The sequence below is a fragment of the Dipodomys ordii genome, unplaced genomic scaffold, assembly GCF_000151885.1.
Source record: "Dipodomys ordii isolate 6190 unplaced genomic scaffold, Dord_2.0 Scaffold12, whole genome shotgun sequence".
Lineage (NCBI taxonomy): Eukaryota > Metazoa > Chordata > Mammalia > Rodentia > Heteromyidae > Dipodomys > Dipodomys ordii.
In genome coordinates this window covers 6,786,465-6,796,199 of record NW_012267228.1, presented here as the reverse complement: position 1 = coordinate 6,796,199, position 9,735 = coordinate 6,786,465, and the positions used below count along the sequence as shown (strand labels likewise).

Sequence of the window (9,735 nt, the reverse complement as noted above, 5' to 3'; positions counted from 1 at the left end):
TGCCAGCGAGGGAAAGACAAGGAAAAGTTTCCAAAGGGTTCGGGGCGCCCAGAAGAGGCGGCCACCGGCTCCAGGTCCCCAGCAGGGTGCGTTCCACGACGCCCGACCACAGCCCCGCCGTCCCTAAGGACGCCCCGCCCCCAGCCCCGTCTCCCCGCGCGTCTATTTAGAGCCCAGCCCGGGTTTCCCGAGGGCTTCTGGGATTGGTAGTCCTTCTGCGCCGCCTCAGGCATTGGCTGAATCTGGCATGCGGACTACATTTCCCAAGGAGCCATCCTGCGTATATAAGCTGCCGGCCGCCGCTTCGAAGTGCAGTAACCATGTGGACGCTGTGCTGAGGCGCTCCCTCCAGCCTGCAGGGGTGGGAGGAGAGGAGGCGGAGGCGGAGGCGGAGGCGGAGGAGGAGGCGGCTGCAGGGGGAGGAGAGCGCGAGCGCACGCCGGCGGAGGTGTGGGTGTTCCGCTTCCATCCTAACGGAACGGGCTCGGACTTCGCGGACATGGGACTACCCAGCGGCTGCTGAACCCCGCTTCCCGCCGGGCTCCCCCAGAGCCGCGCGGCTCCCCAGGGCTCCAAGGTAGCGGCTGGGGCCGGGCGCGGCGGGCGCGGGGGTCGGCACTGCCCGGCTCCCGGGCGCAGAAGTTGGAGTGTGTGCGCCTTCTTTCTTGTTCTTGTGCGCAGCTCTCTGGGAGGCTTTTGCGTGCACTTGGGGCGCACGGGGGGGAGGTTCTTCACCCTGGTAATCTGGGGGGGACGGGCTCGCGAATACATGGATAGCTGTGGTCTGGCTGTCCTGGAATGGCAGTCCCCCAACTTGGACGCAGCTTCTGGAAATAGTTGTGTTTTTTTTGGGGGGGGGTGAGGAGAGGGGTGAGAGGAGCTGAGGGGGTGTCCGAAGTGAGTCTGCTCCAGGAAACTGTCTTTCTAAACGTGTAGCCCTCTGGCCGGCTGCATGATTGGGAGAATAATGTCTGCGTGTGGTGGGGGGGACTCGGGAGGGTTAAAAAAAAACCCCACGAAAACGGAAGAAAGCTGGGGAGGGGGGTGCGGGCGGGAAGAAGTGGGGACGAAGGTGGGGGGCGGGCACGGAGGATGCGGGGGTCTGAGCCTTGTGGCCTGCTTCGGGGGGGGGGTGCCGCCCGGGGAAAGGAACAAGTGCTTGGAGATCTCTTCGAAGTTGGTGCGTGCCAGGCTGGTTTCACTGGCCCTGGAAATAAGCCAGCCTTAATACCTGGAATCTTCTCCCAAGTGGTCCCAACCAAGTTGCTAGCCAAGTTTGGAGGAGGTTGGGGTAGGCGTGTGTGTGTGTGTGTGTGTGTGTGTGTGCTTTTGACCAAGTTTGGAGGGGGTTGGGGGTGTGTGTGTGTGCTCTTGACCAGGAAGGAGGCAAAAGCAGGTAGAAACCTGGAATTTGGAGCCCCTTCCTTCCTTCCTTCCTTCCTCCCTCCCTCTTTCCTTCCTTCCTTCCTCTTTCCTTCCTTCCCTCCCTTCCTCCTTTCTTTTTTTCTGGTGAGAGACCCTTGGCATGATCTCATATTCATTTGTTTTGTACCTCTTTAGGTTGCTGACCACAGAAACACAGGCTTCGGATCTCTGACTGGGCAGTGCTTTGGCAGCAGAGGGCCTGACCCTGGTCAGGTGAGTGTGGAAACCTGTGTGTTGTCAGAAAATGAGGTTTGGTCTTAAAGGCTACTTAAAGTCCTCATTTGAATAAGCAGCAATGGAGAGATAGAAAGAGTATTTAAAAAAAAATGTCATTGCCTTTTTGAGGGTTTTAAATAGCAGAGACAGCCCGGAAGAGTTTCTTTTGATGGTAGCTCAGAATTAAAGCAGCCTGACTGTTTATGGGGGGGAGGGGGGAGGTGGGGGGTGAAGGTGGGGGTAAACTTCATTAAATGGAGTTGTAAAAACGCTGTCCCTTTGGTGGCCTGAGGAGTGTGCTGATGATTTTAATTCTGAAGGATACAGTACTTTTCATTCGTCAAGATAAGGAAGCAAAAATGAAATGCCTCTCTCTTTCAAAAATAGTCACTTTTTTTTTTCTTCCCATGAACCGTATGCTTCATCAAGGTCTTGGATTGCAAGAAATGAAAGTGCTTACTGGCAAAGAATGAGAACTTTAAAAAGGGAAGTGAGTTCTCCTAGCATAAGATAGTAGCATCTGGGCCTTGACTGAAGCCACCTGAACAAACAGCGAGCAATCTCATGTGTACCTATTGTTTTGTTGCCTGTCCTGGGATGTGGCCTGAGAGCAGTATTTATCTATAAGCACAAGAGCTCCTTTTATTTTTCCCCCTCCAAAATGGTCAGACTGCACTCGTAGAAATATAGGTCTCAATGGGTGCATGTCCATCCCCAGTGTTGGAGATTTGGCCATCAAAAGTTTTTTTCTTCTGAAATGGTCAAGGAGCAGGGTAAACAACCCCGCATGGGGGTGGGGTAATAGTGGGCAGCTGTTCTTAGTAACTTTTTTAACATTCTAAATATTTAGCTGTTCCCTGGGCTACAATCTTTGGGCTTTTCTAATGAGAGAATAAAAGCCAGATACTTCATTATGGTAGTATAGTGTTTTTGTTTCCTGTTGATAAGATCCTCAGGAGTTCTGGTGGTGTGAGAAGCATTCAGATGTGTGAGATGTAGCTATTTCTTGGAGTTCTTTTATTGACTAATGGCTGTGTGGGCCCTCATAAGGCCAAAGATTAGATCCTATAGCTACCTTCCTTCAGGATAAGGTGCAGACAAGGAGAAATGGGCCCACAGATTCTTCTCAACTAGGTTGGTTAAAAACAAAACAAAACAAAAAAACAAGACTGGCAGATTAAAACCTTGTGAGCCAGGTCTGACATAGAAGTTTATTTGGAAACCTGAGTGCTTGAAAGCAAGCTATAATAACCCCAGGCAGTGAAGCTGTACTGCATCCCACAAATGTGCCTAAGGTGGGGGTGAGGGTGGAGAGGAAAGAGAGAAGGTCGGAAAAATGATAATTATACTACTGTTAATTTTATTTTTGTCCCACCAATGATAAAATGATATAAGAAGGAAATGATGTAGCTACAGACAGATAAAAGAATGTGGATATTTGAGGAAGTGTTGGATGTGGCTGAGTCTCTTGGAAAACTGTACGTTGAAAGACTTGGAGGACAATAAAAAGAAACAAAGCCAGACAAAACCATGAGGAAAGTTAGCTATGCCTGGCATCAGGCTCATCTTGTACCTGAGGTATATCTTGATCATGAATGACATCAAGGCGTTTGAACAGGTCCAAAGGTCAGGCTGTTCTCTTCCAGAATGATTTGAGGGTTTAAAGTGCAGTTAGTCTGAGAAACGCTGGAGGCCTCTCACACATCCTCAAGCCTGCCTGGGTGGCCAGTAGTGCAGAACATTTTTCTTTTTTTATTTCTTTCTTTCAGTTGTGTTTATTGTACACATGAATGTGTTTGTTAAAAGCACAATAGCCTCTTGGATTCATCCAAAATAAGAACAGAAAATCCTATCAAGATTTCCTTCTTACCAGACAGGGAAAGTTCTTCGTATTCCACATTGACACCATGAAAGTCGTTGGGTGTTGACAGTGGCATCCATTAGAATGTAAAGTGCTTCCTTTGGGAGAGAATGGGCATCTTTTCTTGCAGATGCTCACGAGCGATAGAATGATTGCAGGTGAAGGGAAGAAATGGATTAATTTCGTCAGAAAGCCTTGTTGTCTTTCCTCAAATTATTTTCAGTGAGGAAACATCAAGGGGAGGAGACAGTGAGTGACAGACAGACTGGTGCAGATGGACAGACATTGACTCTGACTGACAAACTAGTTCTGACACTAATCCAGTGGGGTGAAACCAATTCACTTCCCAAGGGAGGGGGGAGAAGCTCACATGGCTCTTTAGCTAATAATGATCTCATGGAAATTCAGATATTTTTTTCACAAGCAGCTATTAAAGGAAAAAAAGGAAAGAAAGAAACAACAGACACCAAATATGAACAACAGGAAAAAAAATAAACCACCCAAACCAAAATAAAAGTAGGTCTGGAGTTAGGTTTCTAGGTCAAGCTGTCCTCGGACCGCCTCATTAAGGAATCTACCCAACACCACTGTTCCATCTTGCTTGCTATTGGTCTGATATTTAAAAATAAGATACATCGCACGTGTAGGATTATTACTAACTAAAAGTCGTTGTGCTCATTTTTTAGTTCATTTTTGCAGGTTCTCCGCCCCCCCCCCCCATGGTTCTTGTAATGAATACAATGAAGCCCGGCCAATAGCATGATTGACATAGCTTTTATGATTCCGTCCCATTGTTATGATGTCACTGGCTTCTGGGATGGGTGCTAATGAGGATGAGCTGAATGAACTTCTGAACCCATCACCTCTTCAAATCAGAGAGTCCCTAGACTAGACTCAGAGTTGAATGCCTATTTGTCATCATTCAAATGTATTCTGAAAAATTTCCTGAGCACTTACTAAGTTCTGAGTGTGTACCAGGTACTTGAGATACAGCAATGAACAGTCTGTACCCAAGAGGGTTAGGAGGGAGACAGACTCATATTATAGCTCAGCAGGTAGTACGTGCTGTGGGCAAAAATGAAGGGTAAAGAGGACCAGAAAATAAGCATTGACCAGGGTGCAGGTGAGTTGGAACCCTTGTGTGTTTCTGATGGGGATGCTCAGTGGTGTAGCTGCTATGGAGAACAGTATGATGGTTCTTCAAAATATATTTAAAAACATTAAAAGAATCACTATAGGGTCTAGCACATTGTAGGTCTTTACCTAAGAAATTAAAAGCAAGGGACTTTGAGCAAGTCTTTCTTTTTTTGTCAGTCATGGGGCTTGAACTCTGAGCCTGGGCGCTGTCCCTCAGCTCTTCAGCTCAAAGCTCTTCAGCTCAAGTGCTCTACCACTTGAGCCACAGCCCCACTTCTGGTTTTCTGGTGGTTTACTGGAGATAAGAGTCTCACGGACTTTCCTGCCTGGGCTGGCTGGCTTTGAACCCCGATCCTCAGATCTCAGCCTCCTGAGTAGCTAAGATTACAGGTGTGAGCCACCAGCGCCCAGCCAGTGAGCAGTTATTTCTATACCTACATTGAAAGCATTCTTTAATTCATAAAGCCAAAGGGTGAAAATAACCCAGTGTCTTTTGATGGATAAATAAAAAAATATAATCTGTACATACAATGGAATATTACTCACTCCTAAAAAGGCAGGAAATTCTAACACATATTTCAACATGGGTGACCCTTGAAGAAACGTTCAAGTGAAATCAGCTGCTGGATAGGAAAGGCACATGCCGCATGGCTCTACTCATATAGGAATACTTTGTTGTCAGAATAGTAGAGCAGAGTATTGATTTGGTTTCTGGGGCTAAGAGGATAGGGCACTTTGTTTAATAGGCACAGAGTTTAGTTTGGAAATATGAATAAGTTCTGGAGATGAATGATGGTCACAGGTGCAGCACTGTAATAATGTGATTGTACACCGGTGCTTAAAACAGGAAATTTCATGTTATAAAAGGATGTTAATAGAGTACTTAGGAAGGGATTCAAAAAGTATAAAGGCTTTTCATTTTTATATTAATCCATATATGCAATTATATATACAAGTATATATGTATGCTCACAATCATGAATATATATGGGTGAAAATGCGCAGTATCTTGCTTTTTGAGTTTGGCTTGCTTCGCTCAACATGTGTTCTACAGTTCTGACCATTTTCCTGCAGATAACATGATTTCAGTTTTCTTTATGGCTGTGATATTCCTGTAGTATGCACCTATACTGTCTTCTGTTATTCATCTGTTATTGGGCACCTTGGCTGATCCCATCATTTGGTTATTGTGAGCAGTGCTACAATAAACAGGAATGTGTGCGGGTGTCTTTCTGGTTTGTTGATTTACTCTCCTTTGGATATATGCCTACTAGTGATATAGTGGGGTCATAAGGGAAGTCTGTTGTTAGTTTTGTAAACACCAGCAGTGTATGAGAGCATCTCTTTCTTGATGGCTACCATCTGGACTTCAGTGAGATGGCTCTTAGTGGGGTCTAGAAGAATCATTTCCTTGTGTTAGCCATTTCAATTTTTTTCTGAGAATTATCTGTTTAGTTCACTTGTCTATTTGTTAAGCAGATTCCTTTATTATGGTTCATTTTTTTGAGTTATTTATATATTTTGGGCATTCATCCTTTATCAGTTGAATAGCTGGGAAGAATTTACTGCCATTGCCTGGGTTGTTTCTAGTTCTGGTGATTGTTTCTTTGGCTGTACAGGAACTCTTTAATCTGAAGTAGTCTCATTAGTCTCATTTGTCAATTCTTGCTCCCACCCTCTGGAGTTCTATTCAGATTTACTTGTGTTGTATAACTTCTAGGCTTTTCTCTACATTTTCCTGTAATAGATTGAAACTTTCAGATCTTACTTTGAGCTTTTTGATCTAGGGTGAAGGATGGAGGTTCAGTTTTAGTTTCCTGAAGGTGGATACTCAAATTAGGAATGGCTTTGGTGATGTTTGAGCAGAGATCTGAAGGGGGTTGAGTCAGCCATGTTGATAGCCATAAAGTCCAGAGCAGCAAGTGCAAAGGTCCTGAAGTAGGAGCAGGTGGGACATGCCCTGGCCAGCGTGGCTCCAGCTGGGGTGGTTGAAGTTGGAGGTGGGGTGGAGGTTGACTGCAAATCGGCAGTGATTTCCTGGAGGATTCCTCCGATAGAATCCCCAGTGTGGCTTCAGGATCATTGAACTCTGGCATCCTTTCCGAAGAGACCATGAGGCTGGAAGACCACATACCAAACAGTCTGGTCTATCACATGACTTACCTGGAGTTGAGATTCACTGAAATAGGAAAGGAATCTTCTTCCGTGACAGGGAAAAACCAACATTTGGTTTGCACAGAGTCCCAAGAACCTCTTGGTGATCTTGGGAGTTCAGCACCGGCCTTCAGCGCCCCCTGCCACCCCGCCATCTGCCTCGCACGTCAGGACTACATCAGCAACTCCCCAGATCCCCGAGGTGGTGCCTTGCGTGTGTAAGCCTAAAACAGCCCACAGATCGTGTCAGTGATCACCTGTGATGTGAAGCTTCCTGTTAGGATAAGTGGCAAAACCTAAAGTCAGCCCCAGCCATCTGAGCTCAGGGCTCCGGCTTTGGAGTCTGCACTGCTGTGCGAAGATTATGTGTGTATCTAAGTCCCATGGAAGGCGACTTTTTACCTGTTGCACTAAAGCATCTTGAGTATCATTTCTTATTAATAAAGGCAGTCTGTATTTTCATTTTGTTTTCCAAGGTGTCTGTCCCTTTGGTGGGATTTCATGTGAGTGACACCAAGTTGGGATCATTGAGAAAATGTCCAGCATTAGCTTTCAAAAACAAGCACAAGAGTCCAATCTCTCTCACTTAGCTTATTCTGTCTTTTCAGTAAAATGGAATAGAAATCAGCCCTGTTCACCTGTTAGCTATTTTTCCACAGAGATACAGCCAAGCAGTCATCTTATATGGTATAGCATTTCTCAATTGTTCAGAGCAAATAATCTTGTGAGATAGTAGGGCTGTAGGTTTAAAAAGAAAGCTTGGATCCTAGAAATACTCAAGCATATGCAAAGTAACGAATTAGTATGATGATCCATCATTTTATTCATCTCTCCTCTGTCTTCAGCCATGATCTTGTTCCCTCTGAATCCTCACACTCCCCGTAGTCTCAGATTATGGAAGTATGTACAAACATACCAGTTCAGTATTTTGGTATTTGTCTTTGTGATTGGAAATCAGCTCATTTACTTTTGGTTTTGTACTGGTCCTGGGGCTGTACAGGCCCTGAGGGCCTGGGCAGTGTTCCTGAGCTTTTGTGCTCAAGGCCAGTGCTCTACCACTTGAGCCATAGTTCCACTTCCAGCTTTTTGCTGGTTAATTGGAGGTAAGAGTTTGCAGACAGGGGTGGGGGGGGGGGAGGGGGGGGGGGGGGGGGGGGGGGAGGAGAGGAGTATGAGAAGGGATGGGAAGGGGAAACAAAGAGGAGGCAACAATCCTTGATAAGAAATGTACTCGTTATCTTGCGCATGTAATTGTAACCCCTCAGTACGGTATTCTCACAATAAAAAAAATAGAAAATAATAAAAAAAAAGTTTGCACATGTTCTTGCTTGGGCTGGCTTTTTTTTTTTTTTTGGTCGGTTGTGGGGCTTGAACTCTGGGCTTGGGCCACAGGGTCACTTCCGGTTTTCTAGTGGTTTATTGGAGATAAGAGTCTCACGGACTTTCCTGCCCCGGCTGGCTTTGAACCGTGATTCTCAGATCTCAGCCTCCTGAGTAGCTAGGATTACAGGCGTAAGCCACCAGCACCCTGCTTTGGGCTGGCTTTGAACTACAATCCTCTCAGTCTTCTGAGTAGAATTATAGGCCTGAGGCACCAGTGCTCATAGTTTTTTCTTTTTAACTGTATTGTTGAACTTGATGCTCTACTAGTTGAGCCACACTCTTAGCCCTAGATTGGTTTTTTTTGGTAGAGAGCTAGAAATGTGTAAAAGCTTATATCCCCTAGTGTTCCCAGGTGGTCTTCTATGTAACCAGGCTTTCCCTTCTTAGCTTCTGAGATACAGTAAAATCTCAAAGCAAAAACTTTGAGTCTGTCTTCATTCTTCCTTGGGATATATGCATATATATACAAATGCCTGGAATTTATGTAACCACCAGCTTGAGTTAGTCTCTGATTATTTAGATGTATCACGAGTGTTTGATGTCTTTTAATTTATACTTTTTTTTTTCTCTGCGGGGCTTTGAACTCAGGGCTCTCTGCTTGCTTGCCTTACTTGCTTGGGCAGTATTCTACCAGTTGAGCTACATCTCCAGCCTGGCTTTTTGCTGGTTGTTATGGAGATGGAGCCTTGAGGACATTTCTGCCAGAGCTGAGTTTGAACCGAGATCCTCTGGATGTCAGTCTCCTCAGTAGCTTAGGGTTACTGGCATGAGCCATTGGCACCTGGCATACACTTCTTTTTCCATGCATTTTATCACTGTGGTTGGAAAAAAACTGGATGATCTATTTCCTTCTCGTTTGAATTTTGCAGACCATATCAGTGTGGTTTACCATGTTCCTTTGTCCCCTGTGTTTATCATAATTTGGTAGTTGGACATAGAAGCTTGGTCCAATTCATGTTTCTTGTGGTGGTTGTGACCACTGATGCTCACTGCCTCTGTCTAATAGTTTTGGGTTTTCCTTTTTCATTTATTATTGGAAATACTTTTTTTTGTGTGTGTGTGCTGGTCCTGGGGCTTGAACTCAAGAGACTGGGCACTGTCCCTGAGCTTTTGTGCTCAATGTTAGTGTTGTAATACTTTGAGCCACAGTGTCTTTTCCTTCCTTTTGGTAGTTAATTGGAGAGTAGAGTTTTATAGACTGTCCTAACCAGGCTGGCTTTGAACCATGATCTTCAGATCTCAGCTGCCTGAGTAGCTAGGATTACAGGCACGAGCCACTGGAGCCATTGGAGAAATTTCTTCCATTTAGTTCTTGGCTACTCTGGGTACAATTCATAGGGGAAAGAAGGGATCAGTGCCGAATCCGTGTATATTCACCTGTTATTTTTATAAGGCTCAGAAATGATGGGTAGAGGGATGGAGGTCACCAGCTCCTGGTTCAAGTGGTCCTTGTGTCTCAGCCTCCCAAGCACCTTTTAAACTAGTAAGTTGGGTTTTTTAAAGCAGGTTCCATGGCTGTGGTCATCAGTTGTGGGGCACTTGGCAATGCCTTTTGGTTG

At 45.5% G+C, this 9,735-nt stretch overlaps 1 protein-coding gene across 6 annotated transcripts in view; it reads left to right on the top strand.

Moving 5' to 3' along the window:
* Positions 1–413: 413 nt before the first annotated feature.
* The window catches only part of Itpr1 (inositol 1,4,5-trisphosphate receptor, type 1), a 296,948-nt gene continuing 287,626 nt past the window's right edge, over positions 414–9,735 (top strand). For all 6 annotated transcript variants that reach the window (XM_013010462.1, XM_013010458.1, XM_013010461.1 and 3 more), the window contains exons 1-2: positions 414–577; positions 1,561–1,638. The gene's annotated coding sequence lies outside the window, so the exon portion shown is untranslated. The remainder of the gene's footprint in view (positions 578–1,560; positions 1,639–9,735) is intronic.